Source organism: Ictalurus furcatus, chromosome 12, assembly GCF_023375685.1.
Source record: "Ictalurus furcatus strain D&B chromosome 12, Billie_1.0, whole genome shotgun sequence".
Taxonomy (NCBI): domain Eukaryota; kingdom Metazoa; phylum Chordata; class Actinopteri; order Siluriformes; family Ictaluridae; genus Ictalurus; species Ictalurus furcatus.
In genome coordinates, this window is record NC_071266.1 from 30,309,648 (window position 1) to 30,330,443 (window position 20,796).

At 40.0% G+C, this 20,796-nt stretch overlaps 1 long non-coding RNA gene and 1 pseudogene across 1 annotated transcript; both read left to right on the plus strand.

Moving 5' to 3' along the window:
* Positions 1 to 3,793: 3,793 nt before the first annotated feature.
* On the plus strand, positions 3,794 to 14,538 carry LOC128616359 (interferon-induced very large GTPase 1-like; annotated as a pseudogene).
* Positions 14,539 to 14,794: 256 nt separating this feature from the next.
* LOC128616360 (uncharacterized) lies at positions 14,795 to 20,777 on the plus strand. The gene is made up of 4 exons (XR_008387421.1): positions 14,795 to 14,921; positions 15,219 to 15,378; positions 19,974 to 20,047; positions 20,610 to 20,777. It is a non-coding gene; the product is annotated as an uncharacterized LOC128616360 (long non-coding RNA).
* The last annotated feature ends 19 nt before the right edge of the window (positions 20,778 to 20,796 follow it).

Sequence of the window (20,796 nt, forward strand, 5' to 3'; positions counted from 1 at the left end):
CCTCCCCTATTATGGCTCTCGTTCAACCTTCATGTTCAGTGGAGGACGTCACTCTGCCTCCATGTTCCGTGAGAGACGTCGCTCCATCTCCTACCGGACTCAAGAATTCCCCACTGTTCAGCTACCTCAAGGTCGTTCTGCCTCCCTGCTCGGCTGAGGACGCCGCTCTGCCTCCCTGCTCGGCTGAGGTCGCCGCTCTGCCTCCCTGCTCGGCTGAGGTCGCCGCTCTGCCTCCATGTTCCGCTAAAGACGTCGCTCCTTTTCTTTGCTGCACTCAGTATGTCACTCCCCCTTCCTGCTCCACGGAGGACATCATTCCCCCCTCATGCTCCACGGAGGACATCGTTCCCCCCTCGGGCCTCGCGGAGAACCTCGCTCCTCTCCCTGGCCTCGCGGAGAACCTCGCTCCCCTCTCATGTCCCGTGGAGGACGTCACCCCGCTTTCATGTTCTGCCGAGGACGTCGCCCTGCTTTCATGTTCAGCCGAGGAAGTATCTCTGTCTCCCTGTGCTGTTGTGGAAGCCGCTCGGCCTCCTGGTTCTGCTGGGGACATTTTGGAGGACGTATAATTTTGGGCGCTCCGGGAGTAGCACCCTTGGGGGAGGGTTCTGTCATGTATCAAGAAACTCTGGACTCCACTTCCCATCAGCCACTGCACTGCACTAGCTGTCACATGACCACCTGCACCTGACTGACGTTTTGTTAATGAGCACTCGTGTGTGTGTATATATAGTCCTTGTCTGCACTGTTTGCTTGTCTTTCGTTGTCCTAGACTCTTGTTGTTTATGTCTCGGTGTTTTGTTTCATGCCACAGTGTTATACCAAGTTGTCTTAGTGTCTTTGTCTCATAGTACATTTGTTTAAATAAATGTTATTATCTGCACTTGCTTCTGGCTCAACCTCGATACGTTGACAGAACGAAAAACCATTTTTCAGAAGCAGCAGATCACCAAGATGGACGCCTGGTTTGCAGCATATGAGGAGTGGTATAGAGGACTATTGGAGCAGGGAAGAAGGACAGATGAACTACTCGCTCAGAATAACCGCATGCTAGGCCTGCCGCAGCCGGACAGACCATGCACCAGGCCACACCCGGTGTTCATAAAGGACTACGCCATGCTATGCCGACAGGAGGGGGAGTCTGTGGTCGGGGCTGAGACCAACTCCCACCCTCCCTCCCCATTATGGCTCTCGTTCAACCTTCATGTTCAGTGGAGGACGTCACTCTGCCTCCATGTTCCGTGAGAGACGTCGCTCCATCTCCTACCGGACTCAAGAATTCCCCACTGTTCAGCTACCTCAAGGTCGTTCTGCCTTCCTGCTCGGCTGAGGACGTCGCTCTGCTGTCCTGCTCGGCTGTGGACGTCGCTCTGCCTCCCTGCTCGGCTGAGGTCGTCGCTCTGCCTCCCTGCTCGGCTGAGGTCGTCGCTCTGCCTCCCTGCTCGGCTGAGGTCGTCGCTCTGCCTCCATGTTCCGCTAAAGACGTCGCTCCTTTTCTTTGCTGTGCTTAGTATGTCGCTCCCCCTTCCTGCTCCACAGAGGACATCGTTCCCCCCTCATGCTCCGCGGAGAGCATCGTTCCTCCCTCGGGCCTCGCGGAGAACCTCGCTCCTCTCCCTGGCCTTGCGGACAACCTCGCTCCTCTCCCTGGCCTTGCGGACAACCTCGCTCCTCTCCCTGGCCTCGCGGAGAACCTCGCTCCCCTCTCCTGTCCCATGGAGGACGTCGCCCTGCTTTCATGCTCTGCCGAGGACGTTGCCCCGCTTTCATGTTCAGCTGAGGAAGTATCTCTGCCTCCCTGTGCTGTTGTGGAAGCCGCTCGGCCTCCTGGTTCTGCTGGGTACATTTTGGAGGACGTATAATTTTGGGCGCTCCGGGAGTAGCACCCTTGGGGGAGGGTTCTGTCATGTATCAAGGAACTCTGGACTCCACTTCCCATCAGCCACTGCACTGCACTAGCTGTCACATGACCACCTGCACCTGACTGACGTTTTGTTAATGAGCACTCGTGTGTGTATATATAGTCCTTGTCTGCACTGTTTGCTTGTCTTTCGTTGTCCTAGACTCTTGTTGTTTATGTCTCGGTGTTTTGTTTCATGCCACAGTGTTATACCAAGTTGTCTTAGTGTCTTTGTCTCATAGTACATTTGTTTAAATAAATGTTATTATCTGCACTTGCTTCTGGCTCAACCTCGATACGTGACAATTTGTCATAGCAAAATTGTTGCGATAGCAACAGATTTCAACACTGACAGCTTGCTACAAGCGTAGACCTGTTGTAGTGTAAGGAAAGTTCCTGGTGTTGTCTGTCAATATCTCCAATAGATAAGATACACGAGCACAGGAACTGTTCTGACAGTTTGTTAATGAAAGTGAGAGAGGTTTCTGTTTTGTTTGTGACTGGAGCAACTGTAAAAGAATAAAAACAGGATGTATTGAATAGTGACCTAGATATTGATGTAAATATTTTCTGGATGATCAACATGCTTCAGCTTCACCAGAAGTATGATGCTTGAAGAATCAGGGGATCAAGAGCCAGAGTAGAGACAAAAAGATGGTTTATTATGCACACAAAGACACCCTGGGAACTACGGTGTTTCATAGTCTTAATCTTAGTCTCAACATAAGTTGGATACAGTTGGTTTTTATACTCATATGTACATGCAAGCAACTTACCCAAGGCAACTTACCATGAGAAAAGCATAAGAGAAAAGACAAAACACCTTGACAAAAACCATCATGAGACCATAAGTGAGCAAAAATCCCATTGAACTGATCTTAAATGAACATCTTCTGTGTTAAATTTTTAAGTGTATTTGGGTAATAGGCTAAATTTGAGCCAGCAGGTGACAGTATCTTGTAACAGACTCATTTTTTTTTCTTCTCAATCTCTCCAGGATTTAACATGGACTTATGTTAGATGGAGGTTTGTTTTTTTTTATTACCACTGTAATGGGTTACCATCTCTCTCCCAGCCTAGCTTGGGTCCTTTCCACTGAGAGGAGGATGGAGTGTTAATCGCATGTTGAATCACTGCTCTGTGCTCACAATTAATCCCTCTTAATGGTCTTAAATCACTATGGTCAGGTTGCACATACTCATTATTACCCTCTATTAATTTAGTGTTTAAATGGCATAGCCTTGTATCTCAATAAGGTTATACAAATGTGCTATGAGTGCATATTTATACTGTTGAATAATAATATTCTATTCTGGGCAAAATAATAAAAAAGCTCTTTCCAGACAGACCTGACTGACTGCCCTGTTAGAGTTAAAGTGCAGGAGTGGCTTTATAAAGTAATAGTAAAGCTCCACTTGTACAAGGGAAAAAGTACAACTTCTTTCATTAATCAGAGGTTTTAGATCACCTAAATCCCATAGACCATTTCAATACAACTAAATAATTCAATTAAAAGAAATAAAATAATAAAAGTTTATTTCTGTAGCCATTTTAAGAACAGTTTTGTAGAATTCTGAGTCTACTTTCCAAGTGGCAACTAAAATGTCCCAAGACAGAATAAGGAACTATCACAGTTTGAGATTATAGTATTGAACTTTTATTTTTGTGTTTCTTTTATATGAAGCAAGAACTGCCTTTCAACAATGCACTGTTAAGAGCAATAATAATCAGAGAGAGAGAGAGAGAGAGACAGTTTATTTAACTATGCATGGAGCATGCCACAGATTTTTGTGTCATGTGATTTCAGGGAAGTGACTCAGCCCCATCTCTTACACAATAAACTACAGAGCAGATTTCACTTACTAGAGAAGATAACTTAAAGCAAACAGCAACAGACAGACAGCAACAGGAAGAGGAAGAGCAATGCTGAAAAATGGTCTTTACACAGGTTGGACTTTTAAATTCATCACTTTAGTAACTTCTCTTTAATTGTTTTATAAATCTGTGGTATGGCATTACAGCTTAGGTATACTTCTATATAGGATAAATATGTCATATACTGAACCTTCTTTATATTTAAATCTCAGTTTAACAATTTGGACAAGTTCCAGCAGAAACTATGTGGGTGTGGCTCAAAAGGAAGAACAAAATATGACCTTACACGTTCATACAGAATTGTGGAAAAAAAAACAAATGCAAAACAATAGTAAATGATTTTGTAATCAAAGCTACTGATTAACATTTATTAATAATATATTGTTTATAGTAAAGACTTTCAAAATATTTTTTCTATCAAACAAAACTTACTATACAGTAAATATTATATTAGTAATTTAACTTCTGCCATGACACAACATATCTCACTGCTCTCTTCACACATTTAAGACAGGATTATAGTATAAATGGTATTGCACTTAAGACTAGTGCACACTACATGACTTTACTAATCACATTTTAGCAAGGGCATAGGTTTGGTCTCAATATTGGTAGGGACACCCACCCACCCCAGAAAAAAAAGAGGACTGTTTAATGTTGACAACCAACTGGTTTATTAAAATATAACATCTATATTTACATTAAGATCTGTATTTACATTTAAATACAAATTAAACAAAGCAACAGATCAAACCTAACCCTCACCTGAAGCCCTGAAGGTCCAGCTGCTTCTCCCTCAACCTGCCCTATGGCATCTTTAGGCCTACTTGATTTCTGAGTGTAATAAAATTATGCACTGATGAAGATACATAAACATATAGTTAAACTTTGGATCCCATTTATTTTTGAGGGAAATGTTAATATTGAGTGAATAGGATCTTATGTTGTTTTGATGTAAGATTTTTTTCAAAACAAACTCATGACCAATATGTTGACTTTCAAAGGATATACTGTATATTTGCTGAACATCCTAAAGACTGACTTTAATGCTGATGCCTCCCTACAAACCCTCACCTGAAACCCTGAAGATGCAGCTGTTTCATCCTGCTCTACTTCAGCCCTCTGCTGGGTTTCCTGCATTTAAACTCATTCATTAAATGATGACATTTTCATGGGATTTCTAGACTAAAATTCAACTCAACATAATTTCATATATGCACATATTTTAACACGGTTAACTAACATCAGTTGACATTACTTTCCACAGTGCAAGGCTGGTGACGTTTGGTCACTAACAGGTTTTCATTTTAAATCAATGTGTCTACTGGACAGTTAGTTTACTACCTATTACTTATGCTTTGGGTGGGGAAAAAGCTCCTGATGTCTCGTCGTTTTTTTGGTGACATGATATCTACAAAGTACAAAACGTGTTGGCATGGGAAAAATACTTTATGTGGCAATAGAGGAAAGGGTGTAAATTCATCTGAAAGACTAAATTCTGTGTCTGTACTCTACACTGGTAGTTCGATATTTGCATGTAAGGTGAGCCTTCAGATAGCCCCGCCCCCTCACTTTCAGCCAATCAAATGCTAGCATGCCTAAATCCTGGAGCTTCTGGGAGAGTATGCTATGGAATTTACATGACTTCATTCCAAAGATAATGTGAACGAGTTCGCACAAATATTGGTAGGGACAATTCTGCCCTCCCAAAATATTGGTAGGGACATGTCCGTACCGTCCATATGCAAACCTACAACCTTGCATTTTAGCCCTAATTTCACGGTTGTTGACTAATTTTGGGGCTCCGCACCTTTTGGTTTTGACTATTTGGTTTGTTAAACCTAAATGATTGTTAGGAACATCAAAAATAAAAACAATAGTGCTGCACAGTATAAAAAAGCAGATTTTAGCATTATACCTCCAGTTCACTTTGCAGAACAGACAATCTTTGCTGTGCACGTTTTCGCAATTAATCCGCCATTACCATTTTCTCTTATTTCTAGTTTTATTTGTTTAATAAAAAATAGTGATAGTTACCAAGTCACATGATAGATAGAGCTGAGGTATATTATTGTGAGAAAGGGGGATTTGGGGGATGAGGTATGATTAGAGGAGAGCTCTCCAGGTGAATGTTGGAGAAATGTGTGAACCTATAAGTGATGGTGTTGTATACAAACCCATTCATCCACAAAACAACCACCCACAAGTGATTAAAGTGTAGTGAGTGTGATATTGGTGATATCTGCATAAGAAAAAGCTCATTAATGAACCTGAAACATTTATTTAAATAAAGAAAAACAGTTCAATACTTCCATCACTGTGGAACAACAGAATAAAGAGTAAATATTCTTATCTTGGTGCTGACTAGTCGTCCCAAGTAAATACATTTCTCTATAGACAGATAGAAAAGCAGGTTTAGCTCAATCCTTATAGGTGATAGGCTCAGAAAGCCAAATAACAGCAATGGTCGATTACTCCAGCCATAATGTCAGATAAATTAAGGTTTACAGAGATTTTTTTTCCCCAGCATGTTACTGTAAACTTCATAAATGTGTAATATATAACTATATTACTTTCTCATTATAGAAAGTTAACTGTTTGCAGATGTCTATATGGTAGTAAAATCCATAAAGCATCCATCATTTAATACATGAGCATGGCTGCCACTACATCATTTTATCTATACATAATATACATAACATTAGTGTCATATCCTGGGTGTATCCCTGACCACTGTTCTCAGGATAAACTCCACAACCCTGACCAGGATAACACTCTTACTGAAGATGAATAAAAAATAATGAATGTTTCCTTCCTAGAGTTTTGTAATAAAATATTACTGTGTACACATGCAGAAATTATGAGGGACCTCCTGAAAAAGCTAGCCCTTTTTTATTATAATAACCATGGCTAAAAAGCTAATCAGCTGAACATGGTAGATTTAGAAGGTCCAGGTTAATTTTAACAAACCACATTGGCCAGTATTTTTCACATTGGTGAAAAATAATAATAATCAGAAAAACATGAATGAATAGATTAGAACTCTAGAGGGAAAGTAAGTGTGAGTGCATAAAAGGAAGGAAAGTTAAAAATTAATTTCCTTTTTTCACTAAAATGAAACAATCATAATTTATGTTTCTCAACAGTGAACACTGAAGTAAGATGACCTGAGCTAACACACACACAGAACGAGTAAATAACACCACTACCATCAAGTCCTAGTGTGGATCAGGCAGTAAAATGGGTAAGAATTTAAGAACTGGTTATTACTGGTCTGCTTCTGTGCTGGATTTTCTGGAGCTTAACACAACATTGTGTTATTGTGTTTTAGCCCAACCGGAGTCCAGAGTCAATTTTGTGCTGTTTGGAAACACCTCTGCACTTTGGACCTGAAAATGTACTACTTGGACAAGACCTACCCATTCTAAACAACACAGAGTTCTCTCAGATTGTCCCAGTATCAAGAATGGTATCAGGACATAATGTTTCTGTCATCAATATCCTTGGCTTGGAAGAGACTGAATTCTCCCCACACATCATGCATCAGTTCATTAGTAGACTTGTTAAAGAAAATGAAATCCATGCTTTCATCTTTGTGCTTCAACTGAACCGGTTAACAGACACTAATAAATTGGGACTAGAATGGCTGAAAAACACATTTGGAGAAGATTCTCTTTCTTTTGTGATGATTCTATTCACTTATGAGAGAGAGGAGGAGTGTGACACAATTGTAGATGACTTGAAGAAAAACAGTGTTCTAGAGCAACTGACACGGCAATGTGGAGGCAGGTACCACACATGCAGCAAGAGCATGAACAACCAATCAGAACTGAGACCACTGCTAGGGAAGATTGACCGCCTCACCTCTGATAATAATCAGCGCTGCTACACTGTTGAGATCTACAACACAGCCTTCAGTCAGCAAACAGGTATATAAATATTACAGGGCAAATATACAGTATTTAAATTCTTCATACTTCTCATATTCTTGTTCTATCATATAACTTTTATAAAATGAGGGAAAGAGATTTTTTTTTTAACCCAGTTTGGTCTCGCCAATTCCCACCACTAGCTACCTCAACCCCCGTCACACGACAGCCACCAGCTGGAGCAAATACATGCTTCATTTGAGAAATGTGAAGCCAAATTCCACATCTGTTCACCGGCTGTCTTTCACATACATGAGCTCACAGATGACTGACTGTTTGAGGCAAAGTAATTCCCGCCTAAAACCGTTAAAAATGACCGAAAATGCCTCCTCAGCTGTTCAAACTGTGAAGTCCCCTTTCTCTGTAAATGGGTTTATAGCAGTATTTGCTTTAGATCAGTTCATATACAGACACAGCACTTGGTTAAATCTACAACACTGACCATACTAATCACTGTTTTGAGAAGATAATCATCAACAGTAGAGTTATCACTAATGTTAACCGGCTAGCTTCTTGCTAATGCTACTTGCAATTGTCCGCTGGCTAGCTTGTCTAGTCTGAATAATCACTCAGGCCTGTAACTGTAAACATGCAGTAAAGTAGCTGTTCATGAGTTTTACCTGCTCTGACAGAGTAAACAAAAGGCACAGTTTCATGGAGGCATTTTTTTTTTTATCTAATTCTTACAGTGAACATTTCGAGGTGTGAAATGAAGTTATTACAACATGGAAATTACCATTTACAAGGTATCACAAACACAGCATTAGTGTCTCTTTGACAGGGGAGAGAAATTATGCCCCTCCCACCCAAAGAGGACAGCTAATTTTACTCTCTTGACTCCCAGTGAAGGATGGTCAGTGATTCATTTCTCTTTTATATAATTCTTTATCACTAGGGGGAAACTAAGCATTTGGGATCTACCGTAAATATACACCTTAGGGTGGGTTTTAAAAAAAAAGCAGGTGCGCAGTCCAGGGGTCAAGATACAGGCAGGCAGCAGAGAATCTGACTGGTAAGAGCCAGTAGCTAAATGGTGCAGGAATACTAAGAGCTTGCCAGTGGAAGCACAGTGGTAATTATTTAGTAGTGGGATTTTATGCAGCTGCCATGAAAACCCAATCCCTGAAGATTCTAATGAAGAGTTCTCATGCTTACCTTGGTTTCAGAAGCAGTTTGCAACTTGGTAGTGCTCGTAGATATTTTCACTTCATATAGATGAATGGGGAGCTGTTATAGGAAATCTGAGCAAATAATTTGGTGGAAAAGAGGCACCTTATGAACATGTCATGCTTACATCTTGCAATTTGACTGAATAAATAATGTTTTTGTGTACTTAGCATTTAATAGGCTTCTGCTACAAGAAGATATGGATATCAAAGAGAATCTAACCAATCAGCCTAAAGTAAGTAGTTCGAGAAACTGTCCACAGGCTCTACACAATAATGTAATCATATAATTAAGTGACTAATCATTAAAAACAATAGACTCAAACTAAATGTTCTACAAATATAGCTGTGTTATATGCAGAACTATATAATGCTATGCCTTACTGTGCTTTAGCCCCTCCCTTTGTCACCTCCCTGATGTCTAAAAACAGACATCCCATTGATGCTAAATAATCTATACACTCTGCCAACTTTTGTGATTTTTGGTGCCTAATGATCAATTGTCTATACCTAAAGATAATGTTTTGTTTTACAGGAAAAAACACCAGAGCTTAATGCAGCAGATTGCAGACCAGATTTTTCTGAAGAATTGAAGGAACTATTTTCAAGAGTATTAGGAAATCACAATCAAATAATAAAACCTGCAGATATTCTTCAAATAACAAAACCATCATTACAGTACCAAGAATCTTCATTACATTTAGCTTTCCTACAAAAGCTGCTGATGGTGAACTACAAGGCAAGGTACATTTCAGTTGATAAACAAACCAGTGAAGAGGATGACATTTCACCAGAACCAGTGTTTGATGATCAGAAGAACACTTTGTCATTTTTTCTTGACACATACTTCGCATCAACTTCTGATCTTGCAAACAAACAGATTGTTCACCCCATGGATGTCCAGATGGCAGTGTTTCACTGCTCAGATCATTTCCTAAAGCAGCTAATAATGAATAAACTGGCTCAGTGTCAGTACGCTCTGCCTCTGCTGGTGCCCAATCCCTTCACCAGAAAGATCGAGTTTCCTCTGTGGACCTTTCACTAAATCAGAAAGAGCTGGAAGACCACAGACTCCTCTGGTAAAGTTATCAACAAAACCATGTCGATTTCTGTGGCAGAAACTCCAATGGTGGCATTTTTCAGGTTCGGTTCTGTATCTTCATCCAAGTCTCAGCTGATGAATAACTTGATCAATAAGAAACATGACACATTCTTCCACCGGGACTGCCTTGGAAGCAGCAGTAACCGGCTCCTGATGGATGGAGTGGTGGAGATCGCTTTCTACTACCCATCTGGGAAGGAAACTGATTATTTCCCTGACTGTGTTGCATTCTGTAATCTCCATGGTGATGCAGAAACTAATCAAGAGCAACTGGAAATCCTGACTGAAATGTCCTCAGTGAATGTTGTACTTTTTTCTGAACAAAAAATATCAAAAATAACATAGTACTAGGAAATCTTTATGAAAGCCAAAAGCCACTAATTTGCTTAGTCACCAACAGTAATTCACATGTAACTCAGTTCAAAAATCTGAAATTCAGAATTGGTCTTAAACAGAGAAATCAGTCAGATATATCTGAAGCTCTCATGAACACCCTCAAAAAGTGTTTTAAACAAAAACACACAAAATTCAGACTTGAAAATGTGGGTAGAAGCAGGAAGATCAGAATAGATGAGGAAGATGATGAATGTCAGAAGGGGAAAAAAGCAGCTATCCAAATTGCACAGTTATTGTATGGAATGCAACTGTCCAAAATGAGGGAAACATATCTGCCCTGTCAGGGAAAACTGTGGCATGACTGGTGCCAGAAAAACAAGGAATTACATCGACTTCAAGGAAAAAACATAGAAATGAAAATGTGTGAAAAACAAACTGAAATGAAGACGATTCGTAAGCAACAGCATGAGTGTGGAGTCACAAACCTGATGGAGATGTTCATTCACACACTGAATTCATCAGAAGCAAGCGATAAAGACTATTTTCTGAAATGGCTTGTAATCCTTCTTGACAACTACACCACTGATGAGCTCTCTGGACTTTCACAACTTCAGGTCATATCAAAACAGTTCAAGGCTGCAGCCTTTGGTTTGGAACATATCCTCAGGGAGATGAGTCAGATATATGAGTCTTTTATTTCTGTACAAACACACAAGAAAGGATCTTTAAGAGAAGATTTCTACTGTCTTCCTAAGCTTGGAGCAGATGTCATGCTCTCGGGATACCCACTGGAGCTGATGGATGGAGATGATGCTCATGTTCCTCTGACCTGGGTTTCAGCAGTTCTAGATGAACTTGTGAAGATACTGGGAGACCAGAGAGTGTTTGTGCTGTCAGTTCTGGGTATTCAGAGCTCTGGGAAATCCACCATGCTGAATGCCATGTTTGGTCTCCAGTTTGCTGTCAGTGCTGGAAGGTGCACCAGAGGACCTTCACAACAAATTCAAAAACACAAATGATGTGGGAGTATACCTGGAGAAACAGAAACCTCAGTACTTCAACATCTTCCAAAACTACTACAATGGTGCGACCTCGACAACAGTGTTTGGTGAATTAATTGTGGATAAACTTGAGCCGTCTATACTGCAGGCAGCGTACGACCAAACTGCCATTGATGTAGCTGAGAAAATGAAACGTGATGTTCCAGCATTCAGTGGAAACAGGTCAAATCTGGAAAAACACATTCTAACAGCACTAGCGGAAGAAGAAAACTTTCAGAACTATATTGAATACCTTCACAAGCCCAAAGAACATTTTAATCATTTTATTACCAACGAAGTAAATAAATATCTTCTTGAAGACAAATGTCAGGAGGTTCTAGAAACTATCAAAACTAACATAAAGTCGAAGGGAAGGTGTGTGATGGACGCCATCAATAAAGCAACAGAAGATGTCAATAATAGAAATGGAAACATCGACATGTGGCTGGAGTACTTCTCCAAAGAGCTAAAGATGAGCTTCAGTTTAAAGAAGAATCATGTCCAGAGCAGAAAGAAATTACAGACCTTGGCTTTCTTCAAGAGGTTGTACAGAAGGGCCTGACTGACACCGTGGCAAAGTTATGCAGTGAAGTCAAAACCATTTCTGACCTCAAACAGGAAATGTTCAGGAAGAAACCACACAAGGTTCTGATTGAACATCTCTGTCAGTGCTGCTGGGTTCAGTGTCCATTCTGTAATGCCATCTGTACCAACACAATGAAGGATCATGATGGAGATCACCGTGTCCGTTTCCATCGCAACTGTGGAATCAATGGATGGTCTTTCATGTTTACAGAAAATCTTGGAGTTGATTTCTGCACAACTGCTGTTTCAAGTAACTTGTTTTTCCGTACATCTGAGGGTGTGTTTACTTTTAAAGAGTACAGAAAAGCAGGTGGAGAATATGCCAAGTGGAACATCAGCCCTGACACGTCTGAGGTGCCCTACTGGAAGTGGTTTGTGTGCAGGTTCCAAGAAGATCTGGAAAAGCACTACAAGAGAAAATTCACAGGGAATGGAGAGATTCCTCTTGAATGGAGAGATATCACTAAAGATAGAGCCATTGAAAGCTTAAATGAGTTGTAATATAAACTGGAAGAGAATTTAATTGTCTTTTATGCTGTAATATGATAGATATTTGAATGTTTTTAGTTTCTTTCAGTATTTTCTGGTGTTATTGGTTTCTTGTATCAGTAGTTCCTGTTAGAATATATGCATTAACGGTTGCTACAGCCTTAGCCACTGGTGAGGCCTGTAAGGTTTTGGTTGCATTAGGCATGGTGGCAAGGAAGAGCGGTAATCCTATGAGCACCGGAGTAGGTGCGACAGGCAGCAATGCCACAGCAGGCCAGCATCTACCTGTGCAATCAATTCAGCAACATTTAACTAATACCACTCAGCCATGCTTTAACCCCGGAAGGTCTCCTGGTACCGGAGCAGTGGCAGGGACGTATCCCTGTCACCCCTCGCAAATAGACCTTGGGTTAGGTGTTACTACCCCAACACTTCTCCTTTGACCTCATACAGAACCAAAAGGTGCTTTTCTCAGCCCCCTCTTCAGCCAGGTCTTTCAGGGCCTTCTGCTGGTTTGCTCCAGTTACTCTTATATCCCCAGGAGGTGAACAGTTGATGTTCCAACAAAGCCACGGCATCCTACTTCTACTGGGTAGATGATGGATCTATAGCCAGCCTCCTTTCACTCAGCGACAAGATCAGAGTACTTCCTCTTCCTCTCAAAAGCAGTTTCTATTCCTTCCTCCCAGGGGAGAGTTAGCTCGATGAGGAACCATTGGACCACATCACTATATCAGTATATAGACTTGTGCTGGTGATCTCCCCAATGAACTAGAACTTCCTGCCAAGATCAACTCTCATTCTACATTCCTTTGTGAAAGGAACTTTGCTTGTTGGAACTCTTGGTGTGGTACTTGTGTTGCCCCCTCCTTCTCTGACAAATTGGATGTGCTGACACACTGGTGCAGGATGACCTCTGCTGATGACCTGTACATGCTCCTCCAGCATCTCGGCCAATCTGCTCAGGATTTGATTAATCTTGCAGCTTGATAAGATGTGCTGAAGACTTGCATTTGGACTATTACAGAGGGGGCAGCATTCTTCCTGGCTTCCTGGTGCAGGTTCAGTGGGCAGGGGAGTGTGGTGTATGTTGCCCTGATAAGAAAACTAAGCTAATAGAAAGCAGCTTGCTTGATGATTTAAATGTTCTGATCACATTTCTGTTTTATCTTCTAAATTAGGAATAATAATTACTACATATTTTCATTTGGACCTTCCTTGGTACAACTCCCTCTGTTACAATATGCTCTGTGTGTATGTGTGTGTGTGTGTCACATGAACACACTTTTGAACTGTTGTATTTATATTTTGTAAAAAAAAAAAAGAAAGAAAGAAAGAAAGAAGCTACAGTTCTTTAAGTAAATAAATAATAATAATATATTTCCTCTGATGTTTGTTTATTATGGGTTTTATCCAGATTCCATTTTGGGGTGAATCCTGAAAGCATGACTATCTAGATTTTTTTTTTTTAAAAGTACAGTGTTGATTTTATTTTGTGACTTCACAAAGCAAACTATTCAAAGTTACTTATCATTATTATCATCATAATAATCATGTAGTTTCATCCACATTTTGTCTGGACCACAATCAGGCTTCAGAAAGATCTTATTAGATGAATTTACATTTATTCATTTAGCAGAGGCTTTTATCCAAAGCGACTTACAAATAAGGAAATACAAGCAAAGGAATATATCAAGTGGAGAACAATACAAGTAGTGCTACTGTACAAGATATTTTAATTGAGTTCTAGAAAACCAAAGTGCACAGGGTAGAGGTGTAAGAGCCTGAGTAATGTTATTTTATTTTTTAAATAAAGAAAGGACAATGTAGGGTTGGTGTTGAATAAAGGTAAAATCCCCAGTGTGTACACATGTTTTATTATTAATTTGTTTGTGCAGAGATAAACCTGAACAGAGGAATAATATTGAGAAGAAAAAAACAGACCGGATAAGTTTATAGCAGACCTTAATAAACAGCGCCACCTATAGGTGACTTATTACCACTTCAGTAAAGTTTTAATGTGTAAATTCAGCACCAAACTAGTTAATCACTAGTTAAACTAGGTAAACTAATTAATCACAAACTAGTCTCAGTCTCTAAGCTGCACTATATTTCCCCTCTGTATGCTGATGTATAGTGCACTATAAAGGGTGTAAAAGTCGTTATTTCATGCCAATGTTTACTATTTCTATATAATTTAAATTTGCATGAGTTTTACACACTTTGATCACACTGATTTGGTTAGTTTTATTTTAAACGATTTTTTTTCACCAGAACGTAAGCTATATAATTGTTAACCACCATGTTTCTATATATTATTTCCATAAATTAGAATAGGTAAAAACACAATAATTAAAATAATGTAAAAGCAAAATGTTGTTCAAATGTAAGGATGTTTCGGGTAGATCATGTGATTTTAAGAAATCGACGCGCACGTGACCAGTACATGTTCAGCTCGGTACTTTCGGTTTAAATCCCGGGAGACACCCTACTACTCAGGTCTGATTTCCTTTTATTCGTGTTATTCTTCACTCTTTCCTGTTTTGGGAAGCGAAAGTGCTCAATAAAGTGCTCATGTCTGATAGTTATTTAACATGAATTAAACTTTCTAAAGTACGAGATAAAATGTAACGCTTTAGATTTTTTTAAGCATCATTTACGTGCATGTCCAATGTAATACATTAACCTATCTCAAATTAATCGTGTTAGTGTGATAAATACGCCAGAGGTACATGTTTACAGTCAGTTTTACAGTCATTACTGCCAACTTTAACCTTCTGTAATAACATTCCTCAGGCTTTGAGGGCGTTACCTCTGAAGGAGTAACAGCAGAGCTTTCACATACTCTTATCTGCTTCTGACGCAGGACCGAAGTATAAGCTTAAAACTGCTAAGGACACTGAAATCATGACAGATCACGATCCAGAAGATGAAATGGACACAGAAGACATCACCAGTAAGTACATAACATAACCTCAGATAATGGTAACTTCACCAACCACAATGTGAACAGTAGCTATATTTATGTGCAGTCTAATAATCTGAGGGCTCAATCAGAATAAAAATGTTCATGTAAATGCTTCAATCTGAATATAATAACCTGACTAAAGCCAATCCTAATGAAATTTCTGTCTGACAGAACAGGAGGGTTAATGTATAACTGTGTAAACCTTATCTCATTATTGCACAATCAAAATCTGCACATGTTTGGGTCATGATGTGCTCCTGGTGCCATAAAACTGTCCTGTACAGAAAATACATCTCATAGGGCACATTGTAATTCATTTAATAAGCTGTGATGGGCATCAAACTATCATTTTGAGGCAGGAAGTGAGTACCTCAGGAAGGTCAGTACCTCAGTAAAGTCGGTTTGACATTTCTCAAGGTGTTCGCTAGACATTCAGCGAGGATCCAACACATGCACCTGGTACAAAAGAGTAAAACTTTTCATTTTGACCTTTAATATTGCTAAGTAGATGTAAGTGATTTTGCTGCACTCATAAACTCTTCTTATCACTGTGCATTTAATAATAACAATTAGATGGCATTTGGTATGCACGTACTTTAGATCAGATTATACGTAACATTCATATAAACACAGACTTTGCAATTGGACTGAATTCAATCAGACTGGTGAGAATGTGTGCATGTAAATATGGTTAATGTCAGTTAGGATTTTATGTCAGCAATTTCATTACTTAATGAACTACACATATCAAGACTTCCATTTCCCACATACCGTATACCATCAGACTCATGTTCACGTGTAATTATGTCCAATCATGTGTATCACACTAGAGTGTGGCTTCTTTTCATGTATGTTGTACATTATTGTACACAGAATGTAGAAAAGGGGTTCCAAAATTTTTTCAACGTAAATGTAGATAGATAGATAGATAGATAGATAGATAGATAGATAATTTATTGGTCCTCAAAGAGGAAATTTGTTTCCACAGTGGTGCGTACAAAAACATAACATCATACATATAGACCGTCAAAAACAATCACAGGCATAGAGGGGAGAAGGGGATGAAAAGAAAAACATCAGGATCATCATACCACAGATGCATCTGACATCACAATGGCTGAGTACCTATGTGTTTAATGCTCGTATAGCCATAGGAACAAAACTCCTACCATAGCTGGCCTTTCTGCACATGGGTAGTCTATACTTGTGGCCAGAAGGAAGGGGGTTGAAATATTTATAAAGTGGGTGGTTTGGGTCATTCAAAATTTTATGTGCCTTCCGGAGCATATATGAACTGACACAGTCCAATAAATTAGGGATGGGAATACCAATCATTTTTCTCGCTAAATGAGTTATTTTCAAAAGTTTGTTCTTATTGGTTACTGTTAGCATATGGAAAAAACAAATGGCACCATACATAAGAACCGGTTCAGTAATACTTCGATACAGAAGAAGAAGCAGACTAGGCTGAACAGACAGATATTTAAGTTTACGAATAACTGTGAGTCACTGTTGACAGCACTTGTAAATCCCTAGAGTGTGCTGATTGAAGTTGAGATGTTTATCCAATGTAATGCCCAGATATCTGAAATGCTCCACACTTTCAACCATCTCTCTGTTAATGGTAATACTGGAAGGATGGGTCAGTGTTTTGGAAGAACTAAAAACCAGTTCCTTAGCCTTTTTGATATTAAGGTGGAGAAAGTTATCACCATGTACTAAAATGTGCTATGGAGCATTGATAGTCCAAAAAAGAATCATTGCCCTTATTAAGCAATGCAAGAATGGCAGTATCATCTGCATATTTAAAGTAATGAGTGGTGGTGCCTGGACTCTGACAGTCATTTGTATAGAGAATATAAAGAAGTGGACTAAGTACAGACCCCTGAGGGGCACAAGTGTTGAGAACAATAATGGGCGATAATGCATTGTCCACCTTTACCACTTGTGGTCTGTTAGAAAGGAAATTATAAATCCGATGTACTAGTGGTGATGGACTTGCAGACACTGTAGTTTCCTGATTACCTGATGAAGCTGAATTGAGTTCACGGCGGAGCTAAAGTCAATGAAAAGACGTCTGGCATAATTTCCAAGAATGTCCAGGTATTGAAGTAGACAGTGCAAGAGGCAAGCCACTGTTCTGTTTATATGCAAATTGAAACATCCATCCATCTTCTATACCGCTTATCATTTTCAGGGTCACAGGGAAACCTGGAGACTATCCCAGGGAGCTTTGGGCACAAGTCAAGGTACACCCTGGACAGGGTGCCAGTCCATCTCAGGGCACACAATCACATACACATTCACACTCTATGGACACTTTAGTCATACCAGCATGTCTTTGGACTGGGGAGCATGGGGAGAACGTGCAAACTCCGCACAGAGCCGCGGGAATCGAACCCCCGACCCTGGTGGTGTGAGGCGAACATGCTAACCACTAAGCCACCGTGCACAGGGTGAAACGTGTAGTGATTTAACTCTGTTGGATGAGGTTTTTTAGGAACAGGAATAACAACTGATGTTTACCATGTGACTGGTATTGTTGAAGTACAAAGTGATCGAAGAAAAAGTGAATGAAGAATGGGGGGTAATTCTAGAGTGCAGGTTTTCAAGACCCGACCTGGCCCGGGAGCCTTATTCAATTTGCACTTAATAAGCTGGAAATAGACATCCTGCTTAGTTAGAAGGGGCTCATAATCCAGCTCTTGAGAAGGCAAAGAATCCAAAAGGCTATCACACTCTGCTGAAAAATCAGAGGTATCAAACCGGGCATAGAAATTATTAAGATTAGCAGCAAAGGTGGTGGGATCTGGTACAGAGACAGTCTGTTAAACGGCTTGTCCAGTAAGAGACCTGACTCGCTGAAAAGACTGTTTGATGTTCATATTTGCAAAGTCCTGCTCCAATTTGTTTTTATACTTCTTTTTAGCCTTGAATATTTCAGTTTTGATGTCCTGATGAATGATTTTTAGACCAGCAAAGTCCTTTTGCTTAAAGGCAAGTTTTCTCTTGTGGAAAAGAGATTTTAGAGATGAGTTGATCCAAGGTTTTGAATTTGGGTATGTTCTGGTAGTCGTTACCGGTATCAAGGAATCCATACAGAATTTAATGTAATCAGTAATAACTGAAGTCTGCTCATCAAGCTCTCCATCAAAGACAGTCTGTACACGCAACGCAGCGTTGAAGGCATGCAATAGCATCCTCCGACCATTGAGGGACGCTATGTGTTACAGGCCTGCGTTGTTTCAGCTGTTGTTTGTAAACAGGAAGTAAATGGATAACATTATGATTCACTAATCCTAGCGGTGAGAGAGCTCTAGCTTTATAGGCTTCTGGGATATTACTGTAACATAAATCTAGTTTTATTAAATCTTATTGGTACATCTACATATTGATTGAAGGCTGGCTGTGCGTAATCAAGCCGACAGCTGTTGAAGTCTCCAAGAAGTAGTACTGGAGCATCCGGGTATTTGCTGAGAATAGTCTGTGTATTATATGCTATCTGCTCAGCCGCCGCCTTGACATTAGCACTTGGTGGAACATAAACACAGCTAAGCACAACATTTGAGAACTCCCTGGGGAGGTAAAAGGCACGGGCGGACAGGGGAGCAGCTCCAGGTCCGGATAACAAGATTTCCTGTGTACTTTGATGTTAGTACACCACCGCGAGTTGATGTACATACACACCACTTCCACGCTCTTTCTCCAAATTACTGGTTCTGTCTACCCGAAAGATCTCAAAACCGTCCAGGTTATCCAGGACAGACTTATCCAGCCAGGACTCTGTCAAAGCGAGAACACATGCCTCCCTGAACGATACATCCGTGAGACATTTCGCATGCAAAAAGTCCATTTTGTTTTTCAATGAACGAACGTTTGAAAGGACGATCGAGGGTAGTGGAGGTTTAAAAGGACGCCTTCTAAGTCTGCAACGCACCCCTCGTCACCTTTTTCTTTTCCTCTTTAAGCCAGTTGTTGGTGTTCTATCCAGCGGAATGGCAATAGATGGGTTCAGTTGGCAGTGGATAGAGTTACAAAGGAGTAAAAGTTCCTCCCGTGAATAGGCGAATCCATTCCCTGCTCTAACATCATTTAATTGAATAGTCCAAACAGCGCAGTCACTAACAATCCATATAGTTATAGAAATAATCCAAATCCAACTTGTCCAATTCCCCATGATGTTTCAGCCGTAGACAAACAGACAAGCAACAACAAACAAACACACACACAACGCACCGACCGTGCCATCGCAGCTAACGCATGCGCCGAGTCAAAGAGTCAAAATGTAGTACCCCTTAGTACACCTGAAGAGTTTAAGTAAATGGCAAAACCTGTTATATAATGCATACCACCTTTCAGTTTCTGAAATATATATTAACATCTTTACTGTTCTGTGTTTTTCATTCTTGCAAATTTAACTATCTGTCAATCTATCTATTTACCATGTTTAATTTTATCACAATATTATGAACCTCTAGATCATAGTGATGTCATAGGATCTTGAACATGATTGGTAAACGGTTGACAATTTTGAAAAAAAGTCATAACTTTAAAATAACATCTGCTTTTTTTGTTTCATTAAGATTTCAGTAGCTATGAACACACAGATGAGACCATTACAAGTGTGGAAAACCAAATGATATCAGGAAATTACGAGGTGGGTACAGATTACCTAATAATCTTTTCTCTCCCTCTCTCCTTCTGCCGAGCCCCACACGATTTTATGGAGATACTAGAGATCCAGATCCTTTCTGCCTCTGGATGGAGCTCAAATCTACTCCAATTCCAGACTGCTGTGACTACGGCTGCTCCTAAGGCCAAACAGACTTCATATAAATCCATAATTAACTTTTTCACACTATCTGTTGTTACCCAGATGAGGACGGGTTCCCTTCTGAGTCGGGTTCCTCTCAAGGTTTCTTCCTCTTAAAACATCTTAAGGAGTTTTTCCTCGCCACCATCGCCACTCAGCACTCAACATATTAAATATGACCTGGTTTCTGTGTGTGCATGTGTGTGTACTGCTCTATAATATTAGTGCTATTAAAGACAGTGTGAAGTACAGGAAAATAGGAAGTAGTGGGAAAACAGGAAGTTGGATTGTCTTATATAAAGGGCTGATCTTTGCAAATTAGTATAATCTAAATTTATGAATAATTGAGAATTTTTATTTGTTAATAAATAATAATTTCTATAATAAATCATTACTTTTGTTTAAGGATAATAAAGACACACAGAAGAACTCACTGACATCGCAAGCTGGAATAAACTGTCCCACAACATCCAGACATTCCCAAGCTGATGAGCATGAAGGGTTGAAAAGGGTTGCTGTTATTTATACAGAAATGTCCAGAGTAGCTCCTGAACACAACCAAGCTGATGGTAGTTTAAAACATATTAGCACAG